This window comes from Protopterus annectens, chromosome 10.part0 (genome assembly GCF_019279795.1).
Source record: "Protopterus annectens isolate FY-2018-M chromosome 10.part0, PAN1.0, whole genome shotgun sequence".
Classification (NCBI taxonomy): domain Eukaryota; kingdom Metazoa; phylum Chordata; order Ceratodontiformes; family Protopteridae; genus Protopterus; species Protopterus annectens.
The window spans coordinates 904,679,646-904,704,887 of NC_056744.1; the positions used below are offsets into that span (position 1 = coordinate 904,679,646).

At 44.7% G+C, this 25,242-nt stretch overlaps 1 protein-coding gene across 3 annotated transcripts in view; it reads right to left on the reverse strand.

Annotated features, from left to right (window-relative positions):
- CNN3 (calponin 3) overlaps positions 1–25,242 on the reverse strand; it is a 711,458-nt gene that overhangs the window by 42,753 nt on the left and 643,463 nt on the right. The window lies entirely within an intron of this gene.

Sequence of the window (25,242 nt, forward strand, 5' to 3'; positions counted from 1 at the left end):
CATGGAGGCTTCCTTACCAGACTCCTCAGTAATGGGTACCAATGTTGCCGAGGCCAATCTGGAGCTATTAAAATCATCCTTGGCTTGTCTTGTCTGACCTTTAGAAGTACCTTTGGGAGAAGAGGCAGAGGTGGAAAGGCATACACATGAAGATTTTTCCAACTGAAAGAAAGAGCATCCACTTTCCAAGCTGTGTGATGAAACCTTTTTGTGCAAAACTTTGGCAGCTGGTGGTTTAGTGGAGAAGCGAACAGATCTATGTCTGGAGTTCCCCATGACACTGTCAATTTCGAAATACATGAAGATCCAGTTTCCACTGTGGGGATCCATGATTTGTCTGCTTAACACATCTGCTAAGGAGTTCTGTGCTCCGGCAGAAACCTTGCCTGAAGAGTTAGTTGCAAGCTGGCGCAGTCTCCCATAAAATCATTGCTTGCCTGCATAGAGGGTAAGAATGTGTTCCCCTTGTTTGTTGATGTACCACATGACAGTTGTGTTGTCTGTTAGAATCAACACCTGCCCTGGAAGAAGTAACTCCTTGAAAGCCATTAATGCAAACTGGACTGCTAACATCTCCTTCATGTTGATATGTAGATGCTGTAGTCTGGCAGGCCACTTGTCTTGTATCCACTTTCCATTCAGATGAGCTCCCCAAGCTATGTCTGAGGCATCTGTCGTTAGAATCTGACTCGCCTCTGGCCGGGTCACAGAGAGTCCCTTGTTTAGGTGACATTCCTGAGCCCACCACAAAAATTCCTTTTGAATGCAAGGTATTATTTGAATGACAGTGTCCAAATCCTGGCAGTGCTGTGTCCATACATTTTTGAGATACCATTGCAGCTTCCTCATATGCAGTTTGGCATTGGGAAGCACCAGAATACAAGATGCCATGAACCCTAAGGCTTGAAGGACTGTCCTTGCAGTCAGCCCGGACTGAAGAGATAGTTGATGGAAGTAAAGGGAAAGATTATTTTGTTTGTCCGGGGTTAAAAGGCCATCTGGGTTGCTGTATTCAGTCTCACACCCAGAAAGCACATGTCTTGAGAGGGTACTAGACTGGACTTTATTTCGTTCACAGAATACCCCAGGCATCTTAGCACTGCTATCACATATTCCAAATGCTGTAAAGGTCTTCCTTTTCTTGAGCCAGAATCAGGCAGTCGTCCAAGTAAGGATAGATTTGTATTCCTTTTAGCCTGAAGTAAGCTATCACTGGAGCCAGAACCTTTGTGAATACTCTGGGTGCAGTAGATAAGCCAAAGGGCAATGCAGAGAACTGATAATGGAATTCCCAGCTCGAAACGCAGATACTTCCTGCAACTTAGTCTGATAGGTACATGAAGGTAAGCCTCCTTGAGATCTAAAGTTACCATCCAGTGATCTTTGCCCAGCAGAGGTAAAAGCTGTTGTAACGTCAACATTTTGAACTTGGGAATGTCCAGATAAGTGTTGAGGATAGATAAATCCAAAATTAGTCTCCACGTGTTCCCCTTCTTTGGTACTAGGAACAGGCGAGAATAAAATCCTAGGCCCCTTTCTGGTACAGGAACCGCTGAATGGCCCCTATTTGGAGTAACAGAGAAATTTGCTTGTGAGCCTCTTTTCTTTGTAGAGGAGGAATGTCTGGCATGCCTTTGAAAGGAGGCAAGGTATGGAAATAAAACCTGTAACCGTGGTGAATGATATCCAATACCCATCTGTCTTGGGTAATTAAATTCCAATTTTCTTTGAAAAGTGCCAGCCTTCCTCCCAAAGGTGCTGCCAGACGAGAAAGCACTGGCAGCTGAAAAGGCAGGTCATTGGGTCTGTTCTGAAAGGACTGACCCCTGCCCTCACCAGAAGACTGAGCAGGTGAACTCCCTGTTCTAGGCCTAAAAGAACCTTGAGCTCTGCCCCTACCACGTCTAGACCTCCTAGACTGGGAATCATAAGCAGGATATGTCCATCCCTTAGTAGGCCAATTTCTACTAAACTTGGAGGCTGAACCTGCAAAAAATCTTTAACAGTCTGCATAGACTTAGCCTTGTCCTCCATTTTCTTTAAAACTGCTTCCACAGGCGAACCAAACAACACGTCAGACTGTAACGGAGCATCCAAAATCCTTGTCTTAACATGCTCAGCTAAATTCTGATCCCTCAGCCAGGCATGCCTACGAAGAACAGAACCAGTGGCAGCCACCCTCGAAGAGGCCTGCACAGCATCAAAACCACATTGCAAGGAATGCTTACCCACCTGTTCAGACACATGAACTAAATCCTGCAACTCTTTACACTCAATACCTTCCGCCAGAGCATCCACCTTAGACTTCAATTGTGAAAGGAGATAATTTTGATATTTTAACATGTGAAACTGGCAATTCAAAGCCCTCATGGCTAAAGTGGAAGAAGTATACACCTTTCCCCATCTATCCAAAGCCCTTGCCTCTTTATCAGGAGGAACAGGATTTTTAACAACAGAAGCCTTAACACCTTTAGGCCCCTGAGAAACAGTTTCCGGGTCTGCCCTAGGACTCTTAAAAAGATACTTATGAGCTTCAGGCACCTATCTGGTTTAACTGGGGCAGGAGGCAAAGAATCAGGGTTCAGGGAAGCCTCTGCAAAAACATCTTCCACCACATCCAGAACAGGAGGAATAGCTAAAGGCCTATGCTGGGGTAAAAACAAAAATTCCCTAAGCCTCTTCCTGGAATCAGAGAAATCTTGACCTTCCCATTTAAAATGCTCCCTCATGGAATGAAGAGTCTCTGAAAAAGAAAAATCCTCAGGAGGAGAAGCCGAAGGAGTAGAATCATCCACATCAGAATCAGAATAAGGAGGATACTCCTGCAAGTCTTCAGCCGAAGACTCAGAAGCCTCCGAACACTGCTCAAAACTCTCAAGCTCAGGTTCCACCCTAGGCCTCTTATCAGGAGGGGGCATAGAACCTCTAATCATAGTAATCAAATCTTCTGCCATTTTAAGCATATGTTTCTTAGGCAAAGATCCTGAAGAACTAGGAGAGACCCCCACTGAAGTTAAACCTGGCCTGCCTCTCAAAGAAGCCTTGGAAACAGAAGGAGAGGGCCTAACCACCTTAGGAAGAGAGGGGAGAACAGCCACCTGAGAAGCCCCTTCAGCCTGGCCTACCTCCTGAGAGGACACATCCTGTAACAGTAAAGTCTCTCCCTGAGACTCCAAAGAAACTTCTGGCAGAACCTCCGGCTCCACTGAGCCTTCTAAAGAACCGACGTCCGGGACTGACGGTTCTTCCAACCTAGGCTTTGCTGCTTTGTCCTTGCGCTTTTTGGGCGCGGGCGGAGCATCCGGCGGCATTTTATAATTACTACGCTTACCAGAAACTAACCTGGCACAGTCTAATCTTCTCATTATAGTGCGTTTGTTAAATCTATAGCACAAGAGCGACATCCAACAACGTCGTGCTCAGGCCCTAAACAAGGTATACACAAGGTATGGTAATCCCTATGAGGTATCTGTTTCCCACAAGAAATACAGTTATTCACTTTTTCTGACATCCGGTTAAATACTGAGGCAAGAAAAACCAAAATATTCTAGCGGGTACTTAGCCAACTTTGATTCGGTCTGAAACTCCGACTTCAGAAAATTTCAGAACGCCAACCTGCACTCGCAAAACTGCTTCTGCATCGGACCATGCGGCAAAAAAGACTGAGGATATGACGTCGGTCATGCGCATTTGTACCCTGGCGTCCTGGCGTCAGACTAATCGCCTTGACCGACGTCAGCCATATACTTTGGTATTCGGGCCGACTGGGACAGCGGACTACCCAAGTGTTAGGACTGCAGCAATGTGGAATGAAGAACATCTCTAGGCGTAGGCAAGGTATGATAGGAATCATTGCTTCTAGACCCTGAGAATGTTGACACAATAGGCTTTTTAGATACCATTGTAGTATCCTCATATGCAGTCTTGCATATGGAATCAGAAGAATGCAGGAGGCCGTGAACCCCAAGGTTTGTAGTATTTGCCTTGCAGATAGTAGGGTTTTTGTGGCCACTTGTTTGAAGTAGGTTGTCAAATGAATTTGTTTCTCTGGCGTGAGGAAAGCCATCTGGGAAGTTGTATTCAAGCTTGCTCCCAGGAATACGATTTGTTGACAGGGTACCAGGTGTAATTTCTTTTCTTTATGGTGTACCCCAGACAAGTTAGCACCCTTTGTACCAAGACCAGATAATTCAAAAATATGTCCTGGCTTTCTGCCTGAATTAAACAATCGTCCAGGTATGGGTATTTTTAAATATTTCTTTGCCTGCAAAATGCGATGACTGGGGCTAGGCACTTTGGCTTATCTATTGCACCCAGGGTATTCACAAAGGGCAGTGCAGAGAACTGGTAGTGATTGTAGCCTGTTTTGAAGCGTAGGTATCTTCTGCAAGATTCCTTGACTGGGCTGTGCAGGTATGCTTCCTCTAAATCGAGCGTTGCCATCCAGGCATCTTTTCCTAGCATAGGAAGCAACTGGTGAAAAGTCAGCATCTTGAATTTTGGAATCACCAAAAAGGTGTTTAGCGTAGACCGGTCCAGAATAGGATGCCATGAATTCTCTTTTCTGGGTACTAGGAAAAGTCTTTAGAAACCTTGTCCTATTTCCTCTACTGGTACAGTTTGAATAGCCTTTATGTTTAAACGGGAGAGTACTGATTTGGGGGTAGATCTGTCCAACCATTTGGCGTTGGTAATGTGTGGAAGTGAAATCTGTATCCTTGGGAAAAGTACAGTTGTGTACACTTACCATAAATGTAGATGTTCGAGTGTATTCACTGTTGCAGTCATTACATTTGGGTAATCTGCTTTATTACATTTGGGTAATCTGCTGGCAGGTTGCCCTCCGTCGGCCTGAATTCCAGAGTCTTGGGTCCTGCGTCGTACATATACTCCAGATGGCGGGAGGGTAACCTGGACTGCAACAGTGAATACACTCGAACATCTACATTTATGGTAAGTGTACACAACTGTACTATGTTCGTTTTTCACTGTTGCAGTCATTACATTTGGGTAGAATCCCAAAGGTATGGATGGGAGGCTGGAGCTAAACAGCATTAGGACCGGCTATAAGGTCCTGCAGAGCTGCAGTGGCAAAGCCTGCCCTGGATTTAGAGTAGAGAGGCAAATGATCATGCTTTGTAAAGGTGTGGTCAGAACTCCAAGTAGCAGCCTCTAGAATGTCTTTGGTTGGTACTCCCCTTAGAAAGGCTACTGAAGTAGCTGCCCCTCTGGTAGAATGAGACCTAATGCCCTTGGGCACAGGTTTACCATGGTGTAAGTATGCAGTGGCTTATCCACTTTGAAATTGTCTGCTTTGAAATGGCCTTGCCTTCCGATCCTGCAGCACGTCACTAGTAATTTCTCAGTTTTTCTTAGAGCTTTAGTCCTGCTTAAGTAGAATCTTAGCTGTCTGTGTACATCCAAGGAATGCAGAATTCCCTCCTCCTTGTTCTGCAGATTTGGATAAAAGGTTGGCAGATGAATTACTTGGTTAAGAGCCACAATGGAAACCAACTTAGGCATAAAAGTAGGATTTGTCCTCAGAGATACCCTATCTGGGTAAAATATGATAAAAGGCTCTACAGCCATGAGGGCCGGTAGCTCTGAAACTCTTCTTGTTGAAGTAATTGCTAGTAGCAGAACTGTTTTCTATGATAAGAATTTTATATCAGCGGTAGCAGCTAGTTCAAATGGAGGCAGGGTGAGCTTTTCCAACACATAACTGAGGTCCCATGCAGGCAATGGTGATCTTCTAGGAGGCCTTAAATTTTGGCTCCTCTAAGATACTGCTTTAGTAAAGGAAGAGAAAAGATTGGTGGCTCTGTATTGTAATGAACCGAAATGGCAGAGGCATGGATTTTAATTGATGAGAAAGATAGGCCTTTGTCAGGCATCTCAGTTAAGTATTGTAATATCTGAGGAATATTTGGTTCTGCTGTATCAGCTCCTTGTGCTTGATTCCAAGCACAGAATCTCTTCCATTTGTCAGCATAAGATTTTCTAGTACTAGGCCTTCTGGCTTCCAAAATGACATCCATCACAGCTTTACTGAGAGGTGTTGTTTGTATAACTACATGATCAGCCATGCTGCCAGGTTCAGTGTCTGGAGTTGATTGTGCAGGATCTGATTGTTTTGCTGGGACAGTAGCTGAGGTCTTTGAGGTAAGGTCCAAGCTGGGTATTGAGACAAGTTCCTTAGGATTGGGTACCAGTATTGGCTGGGCCAGTCCGGGGCAATTAGTATCATCTTTGGTTTCTCTTGTCTTTTAGGACCACCTTGGGGAGAAGAGGCAGAGGAGGAAAGACGTAAACTGATGGGACGTCCACTTTCCATGCTTGTCTGTGATAAGTCCTTGTGCAGAATCTTTTCAATTGATAATTTTGAGGAGAGGCAAATAGATCTATATCTGGGCTCCCCCATTTCTCTGCTATCATGCTGAATACTTGTGGATTTAGTTTCCACTCGTGAGGATCCATAAGGTTTCTGCTTAAATCGTCTGCCAGAGTGTTTTGTTTTCCTGGCAGGAATTGAGCTTGAAGATGTATTTGGTAACTCAAAGCTGTGTCCCACAGTGCCATGGCTAATCTGCAAAAGGTATGAATGTGTGCCCCCTTGCTTGTTTATATACCACATGACTGTGGGTTTTCCGTTTTTATCAGTAGATGTCCTGGATGAAGTAAGTCCATGAAGGCTGTTAGGGCATTTTGAACAGCTAGCATATCTTTCTGGTTGACATGTAGATGCATTTGTTTTGGTGACCATATGCCCTGAATGCATCTTCCTGCCATGTGGGCCCCCAGGCATAATCTGATGTGTCTGTTATGGTTTGGCTGGCAGGGGGTAGAGTGAATGGGCGTCCCATGTTTTGGTGACATGTCTTTGCCCACCATAGAAACTCCTGTTGCAGGCAGGGAATGAGAGGAATCACTTGTTTCCAGACTGTGAGAATGTTGACTCAACAAACCTTTTAGGTACCACTGAAGTTTTCTCATATGCAGTCTTGCATATGGAATCAGTAGGATGCAGGATGATATGAAGCCCAGAGCCTGTAGAATTTGTCTTGCAGAAGACTGGGTTTTTGTTGCCATCAGTTTGAAGTAAGTAGTCCGTTGCCTTTGCTTGTCTGGCATGAGGTAAGCCATCTGGGCAGTTGTATTCAAGCTTGCACCCAGGAATGTTTTCTTTTGAGGGGGTACCAGTTGTGATTTCTTTGTTTATTGTGTACCCTAGGCATGTTAGAAGCCTTTTCACAAACGCCAGGTGTCGAAGAGTGTCCTTGTTCTCTGCTTGAATGAGACAGTCGTCCAAGTAAGGATATATTTGTATACTTTTGTCTGCAAAATGCAATTACTGGTGCCAGGCACTTTATAAAGATCCTAGGCGCAGTAGATAAGCCAAAGGGCAGTGCAGAGAACTGGTAATGCATTAAGCCAGCCTTGAATCTGAGGTATCTTCTACACGATTGTCTTATTGGGACATGCAGGTATGCCTCTTTTATGCCTCTTTTAGGTCTAAAGTCACCAGCCAAGCCATTCCTGCCCAGCATGGGCAGAAGCTGCTGCAAAGTCAGCATTTTGAATTTTGGAATGTCCAGGTATGTGTTCAGAATTGATAAATCCAGTACTGGCCACCAGGACTTGTCCTTTCTGGTTACCAAGAACAGTCGAGTAAAAACCTTGTTCTTTTTCCTGTTCTGGTACTGTCTGAATGGCCCCCATTATCCACGGGGGACGTAACCTGTTTCTGTGCCTCTGCCCATTGATTTTTTGGCAGATCTGGCCAACCATTTGCCATTGGCAGAATGTGGAAATGGAATCTGTATCCCTGTGATACGATGTTTAGCATCCACTTGTCCAAGGTTAACTGCCAATTTTGAGCAAAAAGTGCTAATTTTTCCCCATGGGTGCTGCCAAAACATAAGTGCTTGGTATAGGCAGAGGGAAGTCATTGGGATTGCTTTCTGTAGGTTTGCGCTTTATCTCCTCCAGATTTGAAGGTGGAAGCGCCCAATTGCTTTGACCTGTATGAATCTTGCGCCTGGTATCTGGAACCCTTAGGACGTTTGGATTTGCCCCTTTGAGCTCTGTCTGACACAGGAAAGGACCAATTTTTTTGTAGGCCAGTGTCTACTGAATTTTGGTGGCTGCACTTTTAAGAAGTCTTTAACAGTTTGCATAGACTTAGCTTTGTCTTCCATTTTCTTTAAAACCTCTTCTGCCTTAATACCAAACAGAGAATCATGCTGTAAAGGTGCATCTAGCAATTTAGCTTTAACATGATCAGGCAAATTTTGTTCCTTTAACCAGGCATGCCTCTTAATCACAGATCCAGTAACTGCAGCCCTGCAGGAGGCCTCTAAGGAATCAAAACCACATTGCAAAGTATGCTTTCCAACTTGTTCAGCTGCATGCAATAATTCCTGCAATTCTTTATTTTCTGCACATTCAGAAATCAACATAATTTTCTGTTTCAGCAATCCCATAACATGTTGCTGGTACTTAAGCATATGAAATTGACAGTTTAAGGCCCTGATTGCCAAGGTTGCAGATGTATAAACCTTTTTTCCCCATCTGTCCAGTGCCCTTGAATCTCTGTCAGAAGGGGTAGGATTTTTTTGCTGTTGAGGCCTTAACTCCCTCTGGACCCTGTGAAATAGTTTCAGGATCAGCAGCAGGGTTTCTACATAAAAATTTATGTGAGTCAGGGACCCTGTAATATCGGTCAGGCTTACTGGGAGCCGGAGGTAAGGAGTCAGGGGTCAAGCTTGACTCCGAAAACACATCATTCACAATGTCTAAAACGGGGGGAAAGGCTAAAAGCCTGTGCTGAGGGAGAAGGAAGTCCCCGAGTCTCTTTTTTGATTCTGAGAAGTCTTGACTCTCCCAGTGAAAATGCTCCCTCAAAGTATGCAAGGTTCCTCCAAATGAATAATCCTCAGGAGGAGATGCAGAAGGAATAGACTCCTCAGCATCAGAATCCTCATAGGGAGGTATAGATAATTCCTGATCAGAAGAGGAATAAGAAGAAATAGAAACCTGATCTGAAGATTCATAATCAGTGTCTTGCCTAGGCCTCTTATCAGGAGGGGGATGGGTACCTCTGATCAAGGTAATAAGGTCTTCAGCCATTTTGATCATCTGTTTTTTTTAGGCATAGAGGCCTGTGCATGTGGCTCATGAGTCGTTTTTTTAGTTTTAGAAGTTGCTTTTGTCTTTGGTTTTGCAGCTGTCATCGGTTTGATAAACAAATGTTGAGGTCTGACTACACCCTCATAAGCCAGTGCCTGCTCAGCGGCTCTGGACCTATTTGACGGAGATACATCCATTGGTCCAATACCTTGAGTATCTTGTGGCATGCCAGACTCCACATGGGTATCGGTAGAGGCTGCGACTCAAAGGTAGCTGGTATCAGGGGCTGCAAAAGCGCCTGAGTACCGGTGAACTGGCGACTGGCTTAGGAGAAGCTTCATCTGTTTTGGATCTCGACTGCCTTTCTCTATCCTTTTCTTTGCTTTTTTTTATGCACTCCGGTAGTCGGATTGCTATCAGATTTCTGGGTAGATAAATCTGTTTACAAAATACTTTGATGCAAAAATATACAGACGCTTAATAGTGCGCTGGTTAAATCTAGCACAAAACTGACAGCCAGGCACGTTGTGATCAGGGCCTAGGCAAGGAATACAGTATAAATGGAAATCCTTATGAGGTATTTGCTTCTCACAAGTAAAACAATTAACTTTTTCTGACAGCCGTAAAAAGCAAGAAAAAAAAAAGTTTCCCCAATGGGGGACTTAGCTTTAGTGAAGACTTCGGTTCTGAAATTCAAACTCGATTTCAGTAGTCGGCCGAATGGCACTTGCGAAATGCTTCTGCTTCGGGCACCGCGCGGCAAGAAAGACTAAAGAAAATGATGTCGGCTGCATGTTTTATACCCCTGACGTCATGGGAGAGGAGACGGCAACAGACGCATGACCCAAGACTTTAGAATTCAGACCGACTGAGGGTAACCTGCCAGCAGATTACCCAAATGTAATGACTGCAACAGTGAAACACTAAGAACATCCTGGACTGCAACAGAGAATACACTCTAACATCTAGATTTATGGTAAGTGTACACAAAGTACAGTTTTGTACCTACCATAAATGTAGATGTCCGAACAGGATAGCATCTGCAGTCATAACAAATGGGTTGTCCTGTCATCAGGCAGCCCTTCGGTCGGCCGGATTCCAAAGTCTGGGTCCGGCTTCTGCTGATGTCGCACTTCACCCGACGTCATCTCTGCTGGTCTTCGGGTATAAAGGCATCAGCCGACGCCATTTTCCTCAGTGTTTCTTGCCCCAGATGCCAGTTGCCCACTTGGAAAGCTAAATTTTGGATAGATGCCAATGTTTCCAAAATAGTAGAAGGCAAACACAAAAAATAAGCATGTATGTACATATATACAAACAAATACACCATAAGAGACTCCCCCCCAGCTAGCTATTAGGAGGGTAAATACCTAGGAGTACCACAGAGGGAAGGAGGGTGGGTAATCCTGACTGCAGATGCTATCATGTTCGGACATCTACATTTATGGTAGGTACAAAACTGTACTATGTCCTTCAAGGATGCATCTGCAGTCATAACAAATGGGTAGAATACCATAGCCAAACTAGGGAGGAGGAAGAAGAATTATGGTGTAGTTAGGATCCCTTGCAATACAGCAGTGGCAAACCCTGCTCGGGATCTAGAGTATAGAGGTAAATTATAATGCTTGGCAAATGTATGCACGGAGGTCCAAGTAGCTGCCTCAATAATGTCCTTGGTTGCCACTCCTCGTAAGAAAGCTGTGGTAGTGGCTGTAGCCCTTGTAGAATGAGGTCTTATGTTCTGTGGAATTGGTTTTCCATGGTAGGAGTAACAGAATCTTATGCAATTTCCTATCCATTTGGAGATTGTCTGTTTGGAAATTGCTTTTCCTTCCCTTCCTGTTGCATAGGCTACTAAAAGCTGGTCAGTTTTTCTGTTACCTTTGGTTCTGTCCAGGTAGTAGCGTAACTGTCTATGTACATCCAAGGTATGCAGCAGTCTTTCCCCTGTTCTGTGGATTGGGAAAGAAGGTAGGTAGGTGGATTGCCTGGTTTAAAGACACTCTGGATACCACCTTAGGCATAAATGTAGGATTAGTTCTCATGGACACTCTATCTTGATGGAAGATTAGGAAGGGTTGTACTGCCATTAAGGCCTGTAGTTCGAAACCCTCCTTGCTGAAGTAATTGCCAGTAGGAAAGCAGTTTTCCATGATAGGTGTTGAAGATCTGCTGTTGCTGCTGGTTCAAATGGAGGGAGTGTCAATTTTTCTAGCACAAAGTTCAAGTCCCATGCTGGTAATGGTGGTTTCCTAGGAGGTTTTACATTCTTGATCCCTCTGAGGAACTGCCTGAGAAGAGGATGTGAAAAGACAGGTGGATCAAGCTGTATTCTGCTGAAATAGCTGATGCATGTATCTTGATGGAGGAATAGGACAGGCCTGTATGTAGAAGCTCTGCCAAGTACTCCAGGATGTTAGCAATATCTATGTTCGACACATCTTTTCCTCTTTCAGTACTCCAAATGACAAACCTTTTCCATTTTCCTGCATAGTTCCTTCTTGTTGAAGGTCTGCGGGCTTCAAGGATAATGTCTTTAACCCTTTGGGATAAGTCTGGGTTAGTTGCTGTTATGTGATGTTCCAGGCAGTCAGTTGCAAGGTTTTTAGGTTTGGGTGCATGATGTTGTAGTTGTTCTGAGTTAACATCAAAGACATCAGGGGTATTGACCACATTCTCCCTGAGACATGCTCCTCAGCAATGGATACCAGTGTTGTCTTGGCCAATTCGAGCTATCAGAATTATCCTTGGGCGTTCCTCTTTGATTTTCAGTAGTACCTTGTGCATCAAAGGAAGAGGTGGAAATGCATATGCTGTCAGGTCTTTCCAACTGAAGGATAGAGAGTCCACCTTCCATGCAAGTGGGTGGTATGTCCTTGTGCAGAATTTTTTGAGCTGGTGATTGAGTGGGGATGCGAATAGGTCTATTTGTGGCATTCCCCATTTCTTTGTGATGGCCTTGAAGATGTCCGGTGTAGCATCCATTCGTGAGCATCCGAGGTGGTTCTGCTTAACATGTCTGCTAGGGTGTTTTCTTTTCCGGCACAAATATTGCCTGTAACTGGATGTTGTAGCTCAGAGCCATATTCCAAAGGTCCAGAGTCATCCTGCATAGGGGGTATGAATGAGTGCCTCCCTGTTTGTTGATGTACCACATGACTGTGGTGTTGTCTGTCCTTATCATTAAATGGCCTTCTTTGAGGAATGGTCTGAATTTCTGGATTGCTAGTTTTACTGCCAGCATTTCTTTTTGGTTTATGTGCAGGTGCAGCTGTTCTGGAGTCCACAATCCTTGTATGCATTTGTCCAACATGTGCGCCCCCCAGCCTAGGTCTGAGGCATCCGTTGTGATGGTTTGGCTTGCTTGAAAGTTTTGGAATGGCAAGCCTGGGTTTGACTGGCATGCTTTCAGGCATGGGATTATTGGAATTTCGGTTTCTAAGCTGTGCCTGTGTTGAGACCATAAATTCTTTAGGTACCACTGTAGCTTTCTCATATGCAGTCTGGCATGGGGTACCAGGATTATGCATGATGCCATAAAGCCCAAGGCCTGCAGTACTTTTCTTGCTGTTTGTTCTGCTTTGTTAATGCCAAGAAGTAAAGAGGGAGTTGTTCTTGTTTTTCTGCAGTTAGGAATGCCATTTGTTTTACTGTGTCCAATTCCGCACCCAAGAATGTTCTTGTCTGGGATGGTATCAGTCTTGACTTTTTTAAATTGACTGTGTATCCCAGGGCTTGTAGTAAGCAAATGACTCTTTGTAAATCTGATGTCAGCTTGCTTTTGTTGTCCGCTTGTAACAGGCAGTCGTCCAGGTATGGATAAATTTGGATTCCCTGTAGCCTGCAATGAGCGATTACTGATGCCAGGCATTTTGTGAATACTCTGGGCGCAGTAGATAAGCCAAAGGGCAATGCTGAGAATTGATAATGCTCTGATCCTGCAAGAAATCTGAGGTATCTTCTGCAATTTGGTCGTATGGGGACGTGCAGGTATGCCTCCTTGAGATCTAGAGTTACCAGCCAACACTCCTTGCCCAGCATGGGAAGAAGTTGCTGTAGGGTCAGCATTTTGAATTTTGGGACAATGATGAATGTGTTTAAGACGGACAGGTCGAGAATAGGTCTCCAACTTTTCTCTTTTCTTGGTACTAGGAAGAGTCTGGAGTAGAATCATTTGCCCTGTTCTGTTATTGGTACTCTTTCCACAGCTCTCATCTTTGTTAATTGAGCTATCTGCTTTAGAGCTTCTGTTTTTTGATTTGGAGGTAGGTTTGGCATTCCTCTTTTTACTGGTAAGGTGTGGAAGTGGAACCTGTAGCCTTGGTCTATGGTTTGCAAAATCCACTTGTCTTTTGTGATATAGTGCCAATTTTTCGAAAATAAGGCTAACTTTCCGCCTAAAGGTGCTGCTATTTGCTCCCTGGTAGGCGGTGTCAGAGCCAAGTCACTGTGATTGTCCTGTTGCAGTGGCAGTGGTTGTGTCTGTGCCTCGCTGGTTATTGCCTTGCCACTGGCGTCCTCTGTAGGCACCTCCTCTAGATTGATTTCTGCCTCTAGAGCGTCTATTCCTGCCTCTTTGAGATTTTGAGGAGTCTGGAAAGGACCAATTTTGGCAGGCCAGTTCCTGCTAAACCTTGGGGCTGAACCTGTAAGAAATCCTTAACTGTTTGTACAGATTTTGCCTTCTCTTCCATTTTCTTCATTACTTGCTGAGCAGGGGTACCAAATAGACTGGCCTTATCCATAGGAGCATCTAACAGCTTTGCTTTAACATGATCCGGCAAGACCTGTTCTTTCAACCATGCATGCCTTCTTATCACTGTGCCAGTCATGGCTGATCTAAATGAAGCCTCCAGTGCATCATAGCCACATTTTAAGGAATGGTTACTAACCTGCTGAATGTTATTCACCATTTCTAAAACATATTTCTTATCTAAGGAGTCATCAGAGGACAGCTTCTTAGTTAACTGATCAAGCATAAACTCTTGGTATTGGATCATATGAAACTGACAGTTTAAAGCTCTAGCTGAGAGAGTAGCAGAGGTGTAAACTTTTTCCCCATCTCTAAGGACCTGGATTCCCTTTCAGAAGGGAGAGGGTTTTTGCTGAGGTCGAGGCTACTGCCTTAGGCCCCTGGGATATAGTCTCAGGATCTGCAAGTGGGGCCTTGTATAGGTGGTGATGAGTGTCTGGCACCCTGTAAAATCTATCTGGTTTGGCAGGGGCTGGAGGTAAAGTATCAGGAGCAGTGCAAACATCATTAAATGCATCATCCACAACAGGCAGAACTGGAGGTATAGCTAAGGGCCTATGTTGTGGTAAGTGCAGAAAGGTCCTAAGCCTTTTTCTTGAATCTGAGTAATCTTGTCCCTGCCATTGGAATTGTTCTCTCATGGCATGTAAGGTTTCTCCAAAGGAAAATTCCTCTGGTGGAGAGGCAGATGGAATGGATTCTTCAGCATCGGAATCTTCATAAGTTGAAAAAGGAGCCTCTGGCTGATCTGTAATGTCTGAGTCATCCGAAGAATCATCAGAGGACACTGGCTCGGGGGGCTCTGCTCTAGGTCTCTTTTCTGGAGGCTGAGAGGCCCTGTCTGGGTGAGATTGGGATCCCCTACTTAAGGATATTAAATCCTCTGCCAGAGTAAGCATTTGGGAACTAGAAGTGGGCCTGTGTGAGGGGGGCTTAGCAGGCACTGATTTAACAGTTTTGGCTGCTTTAGCCCTGGCAAAGGCCTTAATAGACATGGCTGCAGGAGGCCTAGCAGCACCACGTGCTGGGGTAGAGACATCCAAAGGGATGGTGTCTGATAATTCACTAGGAACCACAGTAGTAGGCAAAACTTCAGAGGCCGATTCAACTAAGGTAGCAGGAGCCTCAGTAGTAGTCATGGATTCGGCTGAAGATTGACCCGTTTTCTTGGTTTCGGCCGAAACCGAGACACTCGCGGCTTGCTTAACCGTGGTTTCGGCCGAAACCGCAGACCGCGAGTGTCGGTCTTTTTCTTTGCGTTTTTTAACAATTTGGGTAGTCGGAGGATCCAACGGCATAATGTACGCAAAATCTGAGCCGAAAAACTGTTCAGCAAACTCCGACCGACGCCTAAGCGTTCGTCGGTTGAAGGAAGCACAGGCTAAACAGGCTGCTACGTCGTGGTCTGGGCCTAAGCAAGGTAGGCAGTAAGAGTGGAAATCTTTATGAGGTATTTGTTTCCCACAAGTTAAACAGTTATTTACTTTTTCTGACATCGGCTGAGGCAAGAAAGAGTCCCCAACGGGGTACTTAGCTTTTAGAAGTCTTCGAAGTAGTATTCGGTAGTAGTAATCTCTGGATCTGACCGACCGGCACTTGCGAACAGCTTCTGCTTCGGGCGCCACGCGGCAAGAAAGACTGAGGAAAATGGCGTCGGCTGATGCCTTTATACCCGAAGACCAGCAGAGATGACGTCGGGTGAAGTGCGACATCAGCTGAAGCTGGACCCAGACTTTGGAATCCGGCCGACCGAAGGGCTGCCTGACGACAGGACAACCCATTTGTTATGACTGCAGATGCATCCTTGAAGGACATCTGTACTATGTTCTTCGTGTTTCACTGTTGCAGTCATTACATTTTGGTATAATCCCAAAGCTATGTTGGGAGGCTGGAACTAAACAGCATTATGGGCTGCTATAAGGCCCGGCAGAACTGCAGTGGCAAAGCCTGCCCTGGACTTAAGAGTAGAGAGGCAAATGATAATGCTTTGTAAAGGTGTGAACAGAACTCCAAGTAGCAGCCTCTAGAATGTCTTTGGTTGGCGGTGCTCTGAGAAAGGCTGCTGAAGTAGCTGCAGCTCTGGTAGAATGAGACCTAATGCCCTTGGGCACAGGCTTACCATGGTGTAAGTAGTAGAAACGAATGCAGTGGCGTATCCACTTTGAAATAGTCTGCTTTGAAATAGCCCTTCCTTCTGATCCTGCAGCATATGTCACTAGTAATTGCTCAATTTTTCTTAGAGCTTTAGTCCTGCTCAAGTAGAATCTTAGCCGTCTGTGCACATTCAAGGAATGCAGAATTCTCTCCCCCTTGTTCTGTGGATTTGGATAAAAGGTTGTCAGATGAATAGTTTGACTAAGAGCCACACTGGAAACCACCTTTTGCATAAATGTTGGACTTGTCCTCAGAGACACCCTGTTGATTAAAGGCTCCACAGCCATGAGGGCCTGTAGCTGAGACTCTTCTTGCTGAAGTAATTGCTAGTAGCAGAGCTGTTTTCCATGATAAAAACTTTATATCACCAGTAGCAGCTGGTTCAAATGGAGGCAGAGTGAGCTTTTCCAACACATAACTGAGGTCCCATGCAGAAGTTGGTTATCTTCTAGGAGGCCTTAAATTTTTGGCTCCTCTAAGATACTGCTTTAATAAAGGATGAGAAAAGAGTGGTGGCTCTGTATTGTAATGAGCCGAAATGGCAGAAGAATGGATTTTAATTGATGAAAAAGATGGGCCTTTGTCAAGCATCTCAGTCAACATTGTAATATCTGAGGAATATTTGGTTCTGCTGTATCAGCTCCTTGTGCTTGATTCCAAGCACAGAATCTCTTCCATTTGTCAGCATAAGATTTTCTAGTACTAGGCCTTCTGGCTTCCAAAATGACATCCATCACAGCTTTACTGAGAGGTGTTGTTTGTATAACATGATCAGCTATGCTGCCAAGTTCAGTGTCTGGAGTTGATTGTGCAGGATCTGATAGATTTGCTGGGACAGTAGCTGAGGTCTTTGAGGTAAGGTCCAAGCTGGGTATTGAGACAAGTTCCTTAGGACTGGGTACCAGTATTGACGGGGCCAGTCCAGGGCAATTAGCATCATCTTTGGTTTCTCTTGTCTGACTTTTAGGAGGACCTTGGGAAGAAGAGGCAGTGGAGGAAAGGTGTAAACTGACAGGCTTTTCCAACTGAAGGATAGGGTGTCCACTTTCCATGCTTGTCTGTGATAAGTCCTTGTGCAGAATCTTTTCAATTGATAATTTTGAGGGGAGGCAAATAGATCTATGTCTGTGCTCCCCCAAAATCTTTGTTATGCTGAAGACTTGTGGATCTTGTTTCCACTCGTGAGGATCCATAAGGTTTCTGCTTAAATCATCTGCCAGAGTATTTTGCCTTCCTGGCAGGAATTGAGCTTGAAGATGTATTTGGTAAGTCAAAGCTGTGTCCCACAGTGCCATGGCTAATCTGCAAAGGGGGTATGAGTGCGTGCCCCCATTGTTTATATACCACATGACCATGGTGTTGTCCGTCTATCAGTAGTTGTCCTGGATGAAGTAAGTCCTTGAATGCTGTCAGGGCATTTTGAACAGCTAGCATCTCTTTCTGGTTGATATGTAGATGCATTTGTTTTGGGGTCCATATGCCCTGAATGCATTTTCACACCATGTGGGCTCCCCAGGCATAATCTGATACGTCTGTTGTTAAGGTTTGGCTGGCAGGGGATAGAGTGAAGGCCCGTCCCATGTTTTGGTCACATGCCTTTGCCCACCATAAAAACTCCTGTTGTGGGCAGGGAATGACAGGAATCATTGTTTCCAGATTGTGACAATGTTAACTCCACAAACTTCTTGGGTACCAGTGAAGTTTCCTCATATGCAGTCTTGCATATGGAATCAGTAGGATACAGGATGCCATGAAGCCCAAAGCCTGCAGAATTTGTCTTGTAGATAACTGGGTTTTTGTTGCCATCAGTTTGAAGTAAGTAGTCAGTTGCCTTTGCTTGTCTGACGTGAGGTAAGCCATCTGGGCAGTTGTATGCAAGCTTGCACCCAGGAATGTTATCTTTTGAGAGGGTACCAGATGTGATTTCTTTTAGTTTGTGTACCCTAGGCATGTTAGAAGCCTTTTCACAAACGTCTGGTGTTGAAGAAGAATGTCCTTGTTCTCTGCTTGAATTAAACAGTCGTCCAAGTAAGGGTATATTTGCATACTTCTTTGTCTGCAAAATGCAATTACTGGTGCCAGGCACTTTGTAAAGACCCTGGGTGCAGTAGACAAGTTAAAGGGCAGTGCAGAGAATTGGCAATGCATTAAGCCAGCCATGAATCGGAGGTATCTTCTGCACGATTGCCTTATTGGGACATGCAGGTATGCCTCTTTTAGGTCTAATGTCACCACCCAAGCATTCCTGACCAGCATGGGCAAGAGCTACTGCAAAGTTAGCATTTTGAATTTTGGAATGTCCAGGTATGAGTTCAAAATAAATCCAGTATTGGCCGCCAGGCCTCGTCCTTTCTGGGTACCAAGAACAGTCTTGAGTAAAAACTTCGTCCTTTTTCCTGTTCTGGTACTGGCTGAATGGCCCCCATATCCATGAGGGACGTAACCTGTTTCTATGCTTCTGCCCATTGATTTTTTGGCAGATCTGGCCAACCGTTTGCCCATAGGCAGAATATGGAAATAGAATCTGTATCCCTGTGTGTGATACTATGTTTAGCACCCACTTGTCCTGGGTTATTAACTGCCAATTTTGAGCAAAAAGTGCTACTTTTCCCCCTAAGGGTGCTGCCAAAAGATAAGTGCTTTTTGAAGGCAGAGGGAAGTAATTGGGACTGTTTTCTGTAGGTTTGCGCCTTATCTCCTCCAGATTTGGAGGTAGAAGTGCCTCATTGCTTTGACCTGTATGAATATCTTGTGCCTGGTATCTGGAACAACTTAGGGCGCCTGGATTTGCCCCTTTGAGCTCTGACACAGGAAAGGACCATTTTTTTTGTAGGCCAGTGTCTACTGAATCTTGGTGGCTGCACTTGTAAGAAGTCTTTTACAGTTTGCATAGATTTAGCTTTGTCTTCCATTTTCTTTAAAACCTCTTCTGCCTTAATACCAAACAGAGTACCATGCTGTAAAGGCGCATCTAGTAATTTAGCTTTAACATGATCAGGCAAATTTTGTTCCTTTAGCCAGGCATGCCTCCTAATCACAGATCCAAGTAACTGAGGCCCTGCAGGAGGCCTCTAAGGAATCAAAACCACATTGCGAAGTATGCTTTCCAACCTGTTCAGCTGCATGCAATAATTTCTGCAATTCTTTATTTTCTTCACATTCAGAAATCATCATTTTCTGTTTCAGCAATCCCATAACATGTTGTTGATACTTGAGCATATGCAACTGGCAGTTTAAGGCCCTAATTGCCAAGGCTGCAGATGTACAAACCTTTTTCCCCATCTATCCAGTGCCCTTGAATCTCTGTCAGAGGGGGTAGGAATTTTTGCTGTTGAGGCCTTAACTCCCTTTGGACCCTGTGAAATAGTTTCAAGGTCAGCAGTAGGGTATATGTGCGAGTCAGAGACCCTGTAATATCTGTCAGGCTTGCTGGGAGCCGGAGGTAGAGAGTCAGGGGTCAAGCTTGACTGCGAAAACACATCATCCACAAAGTCTAAAACAGGGGGTATGGCTAAAGGCCTGTGCTGAGGGAGAAGGAAATCTTGACTCCCCCAGTGAAAATGCTCCCTCAAAGTATGCAAGGTTTCTCCAAATGAATAATCCTCAGGAGGTGATGCAAATGGTACAGACTCCTCCGCATCAGAATCCTCATAGGGAGGTATAGATAATTCCTGATCAGAAGAGGAATCAGAAGAAATAGAAACCTGATCTGAAGATTCATAATCAGTGTCTTGCCTAGGCCTCTTATCTGGAGGGGGATGGGAACCCCTGATCAAGATAATAAGGTCTTCAGCCATTTTGATCATCTGTTTTTTAGGCATAGAGGCCTGTGCATGTAGCTCATGCGTCGTTTTTTTAATTTTAGAAGTTGCTTTTATCTTTGGTTTTGCAGCTGTCGGTATGATATAAAGATGTTGAGGCCTGAATACACCCTCAGAAGCTGGTGCCTGCTCAGTGGCTCCGGACCCATCCGAGGGAGATACATCTGTGGGTCCAATACTTTGAATATCTCGCGGCATGCCGGACTCCACATGGGTGTCGGTAGAGGCCTGCGACTCTAAAGTAGCGGGTATCAGGATCTGCGAAAGCGCTTCACTGAGTACCGGCAAACCGGCAACTGGCTTAGGAGAAGCTTTGTCATCGGTTTTGGACCTCGACTGTCTCTCTCTGTCCTTTTCTTTGCGTTTTTTATGTACTCCGGTAGTCGGATTGCTATCAGATGACATTTCTGGGTAGTTAAATCTGTTTCCAAAATGAGGCACAAATATACAGACACTTAATAGTGCGTTGGTTAAATCTAGCACAAAACCTACAGCCAGGCACGCTGTGATCAGGGCCTAGGCAAGGAATACAGTATAAATGGAAATTTTATGAGGTATTTGCTTCCCACAAGTAATACAATTAACTTTTTTCTGACATCGGTATAGAGCAAGAAAAAAGTTTCCCCAACGGGGTACTTAGTGAAGACTTCGGTTCTGAAACTCAAATTCGAATATTTCAGGAGTCGGCCTACTGGCACTTGCAAAATGCTTCTGCTTCAGGCACCGCAAAACTAAAAAGAACTCGGCTGCTTGTTTTATACCCCTGATGACCTGACGTCATGGAAGAGGAGACAGCAACCGACGCAGGACCCAAGACTTTGGAATTCAGGCTGACTGAGGGCAACCTGCGAGCAGATTACCCAAATGTAATGACTGCAACAGTGAAACACGAAGAACATCTATATTTAAAACCCATTTGTCCTGGGTAATGAGTTCCCAGTTTTTGGCCTGCAGAGCAACCTTTCCCCCTAAAGGAGCAATCAGTTGAGAAGTGCTTGGAAGTTTTAAAGTTAAGTCACTGAGACAGCATACCACAGGGGGGAGTCTAACTACTCCCTGATTTGGAAGTGGGAGCCCCCCACTGCTTAGTCCTGTGTGTACCCTGGGACTGAAGCCTGGGTGTTCTGCTGGTTTTGGATTTGGACTGAGAAGACCTGGATGAGGCAGGAAAGGACCAATTCTTAGAGGGCCAATGCCTACTGAGTCTTGGAGGCTATATGTTTAGGAAATCATTAACAGTTTGCATAGATTTAGCTTTTTCCTCCATCTTTAAGAACTTCTGCTTTGTTGCCAAACAGGCGGTCCTGATTTAAGGGAGCATCCAGCAATTTAGCTCTAACATGATCTGGCAAAGATTGCTCCTTAAGCCAAGCATGCCTTTTAAGTACAGACCCAGTGACAGCAGCCCTGCAAGATGTCTCTAGTGAATCAAAACCACACTGCAAAGTATGTTTTCCAACCTGTTCAGCAGAATGCATTAAATCCTGTAAGTCCTTATTTTCAGCACAGTCAGGAATCATTTTCTGTTTAAGCAAACCAATAATATGTTGCTGATACTTTAACATATGAAACTGGCAGTTTAAGGCCCTAATGGCCAAGGTTGCAGAAGTGTATACCTTTTTACCCCATCTATCCACCGCCCTGGAGTCTCTATCAGAGGGGGTAGGATTGTTGGCAGTAGTAGCCTCAATGCCCTTGGGTCCCTGTGAAATGGTCTCAGGATCCGCAGTAGGATTTTTAAAAAGGAACTTGTGAGAGTCAGGAACCTGTAATATCCATCAGGTTTTCTGGGAGCAGGAGGTAAAGAGCAAGGGCCAAGCTAGATTCTGAAAAGGCATCAACAATGTCTAGTACAGGAGAGATAGCTAAAGGCCAGTGTTGGGGCAGAAGTAAGAAATCCCTAAGCCTCTTTTTAGAATCAGAGTAATCCTGGCTTTCCCAGCGAAAATGCTCCCTAAGAGTATGCAGGTTTTCACCAAAATAGAAATCTACAGGGGGGGCAGAGGGAACACAGTCCTCTGCATCAGAATCCTCATAGGTAGATAAAGGCAAATCCTGGTCATCAGAGGAAACAGAAATGTCAGAATCCTGGTCAGAAGTATCACAAGCGAATTCAGTCCTAAGTCTCTTAGAAGGGGAAGGTTGGCTTCCCCTGATTAAAGTAATAAGGTCTTCAAGCCATTTTTATCATTTTTTAGGCATAGAGGCCTGACCATGCGATCTAGGCGTCGGTTTTCTAGGCATGGTTCAAGTTTTAGGCCTTGAAGAAGAAGATGACGTCAGTTTAATATGCAAGTCAGTAGGCCTGAATACACCCTCAGAAGCCTGTGCCTGCACAGTGGCTCCAGACCCATCCAAGGTAGAGACATCCGCAGGTTCCACAGCTGAAGCATCTTGCGGCATATCAGACTCCGAAAGGATCTCAGTAGAGGCCTTTCGAATCTGAAGCAGCGGGTATCAGGGGCTGCGAAAGCGCCTGAGTACCGGCGAACTGGCGACTGGCTTAGGAGAAGCGTTGTCGGCAGCTTTGAATCTAGGTGGCCTGTCTCTGTCTTTATCTTTGCATTTTTTTCGGAATGTCGCTAGTCGGATGGCTTACCGAAGACATGTCTGGATAACTGAACAGACTACCAAAATATTTAGAAGCGTAAATATACAGACGACAAATAGTTCGTTGCTTAAATAAGGCACAAAACCGACAGTGAGGTACGTCGTGGTCAGGGCCTAGGCAAGGAATACAGTACGAATGAAAATCTTTGTGAGGTATTTGCTTTCCACAAGAAATAAAATTACTGACTTTTACTGACATCGGTTTAGAGCAAGAAAAAGTTTCCCCAATGGGGTACTTTAAATTAGTTGAAGACTTTGGTTCTGAAACTTGAAAACGAAAATTTCAGGAGTTGGCCAACCGGCTTTTGCCAACTGCTTCTGCTTCGGGCACCGCACGGCAAGAAAGACTGGTGTAATGGCGTCGGCTGCATGCTTTATACCCCTGACTATCTGATGTCACGGAAAGCGAGACAGAAACCGATGCAGGACCCAAGACTTTGATAATCAAGCCGACTGAGGGCTACTACAAGAAGATAACCCAAATGTGATGACTGCAACAGTGAAACACGAAGAACATCTGCACATACATCATCTAGAGGCTCTGGATCAAAAAGTTGAAGAAACCTTGCGGAATTAGCTCTAGGCGGTTTTGGTGAAGATAATCCTAAATTATCAGAGACAAAGGTTATACAGTCAAGGTCAATCACTTGGCCAATATAACTTTAGATACTGACTTGCCTAACCTGGTAGGAGAAAAGGAAACAAACTGGTCAGATTTCCTAAAGTCTGGTTCTTTGAAGGTAAAAACAAAGTTATCTATGGACATCCAAAAGATGCAACATCTCCTTTGTCTGAAAAGTTGGGAAAGAAAACTGGGAGATTAATGACCTGGTTTACATGCGACTCAGAAGCTACCTTCCTAAAAGAAATCAGGTAAGAAGGCTTTCATGATACAGCCTGGAGTTCATATACTCTTCTAGCTGTTGTAACAGCCACTAGTAAAATGGTTTTCCAAGATAAAAATCTGAGGTCTGCTTCAGCTGAAGGTTCAAAGGGAGACTGAGTTAAGGCATGGAGAATTACATTTAAAACCCAAGTAGGAGTACGATTTTTCTTTTTTTTTTATCAGAGGTCTAAGCAAGAAGGCTCACTTGAGAAAGGCCTTGCATAGTTTAGATGAAGCTAAAGAATTCATTTTCACCCAGATGGAAATTAGAAATGGCAGCCAATTGAACTAATAATTGAGAAACTATCTACTTCATTGAAGATTTAATTTCAAACCTCAAGGATCACCGGCACAGGTGCTGAAAAAGGGTCCGGATCTTTGCTAACGGCCCAAAAATTGATTGCAGCATGGTTGGCCCCACTGATGGAAAATTCTCTCTGCCACATTGAGAGACTACTCGTGAAGCCACGAAAAGGACATCAGATCTAATTCACTCCTGTGATCTGTCAGGGCCCTGGAGTTAAAGTCAGAGTAGATCACACAGTCCATATCAAGATGTGCCAGAGCCACATAGTACATGTATTCTCCCAGGGCATCTAAGTTGGGCAGCTTTTGCCTACAGGAAACATTCTTTTAAAACCAAAAGCTTTGCTGAACATCTTAACCCAAAAGGATGAACTACCACCAAGCAGGCAGCAAAGTAGTAATCTTCTTCTTTCGGCTGCTCCTGTTAGGAGTCGTCACAGCAGATCAATGGTTTCCATTTCTTCCTGTCCTCTGCATCTTGCTCTGTCACACCAAACATCTGCATGTCCTCTCTCACCACATCCATAAACCTTATCTTAGGCCATCCTCTTTTCCCGTTACCTGGCAGCTTCATCCTTAGCACCTTTTTCCAAATATACTCTGCATCCCTCCTCACACATGTCCAAACCAACGTAATCTTGCCTCTCTGGCTTTGTCTCCAAACCTTCCAACCTGGGCTGACCCTCCAATATACTTATTCCTAATCCTGGCCATCCTCATCACACCCAGTGCAAATCTTAACATCTTCAACTCTGCCACATCAAGCTCCGACTCCTGCCTTTTTGTCAATGCCACTGTCTCCAACCCATATAACATAGCTGGTCTCACTACCCTCTTGTAGCCCTTACCTTTCACTCTTACTGGTTCTTGTCTGTCACAAATCACTCCTGACACTTCTCCACCCACTCCATCCTGCCTGTAATCTCTTCCACACTCACTATTACTCTGAACTGTTGTTCCCAAGTACTTAAAACTCATCCACCTTTGCCACCGTACTCCCTGCATCCTCACCATTCCTCTATCCTCCCTCTCATTCACACACATATATTCTGTCTTAGTCCTGCTGACCTTCATTCCTCTTCTCTCTAGAGCTCATCTCCACCTCTCCAGGGTCTCCTTCACCTGTTCCCTACTCTCACTACAGATCACAATGTCATCTGCAAACATCATAGTTCACGGGGACTCCTGTCTGATCTCGTCTGTCAACCTGTCCATCACCATTGCAAATAAAGGGCTCAGAGCTGATCCTTGATGTAATCCCACCTCCACCTTAAACGCATCAGTCATTCCCACTGCAGACCTCACTGCTGTCACGCTACCCTCGTACATATCCTGTACCACTCTTACATACTTCTCTGACACTACCAACTTCCTCATACAATACCACAACTCCTCTCTAGGCACCCTGTCATATGCTTTCTCTAAATCCACAAAGACACAATGCAACTCCTTCCGACCTTCTCTGTACTTCTCCATCAACACTCGAGAGAAAACATCGCATCTGTAGTGCTCTTTCCTGGCATGAACCATACTGCTGACCACTAATCATCACCTCCCTTCTTAACCTAGCTTATCTGCTAGGA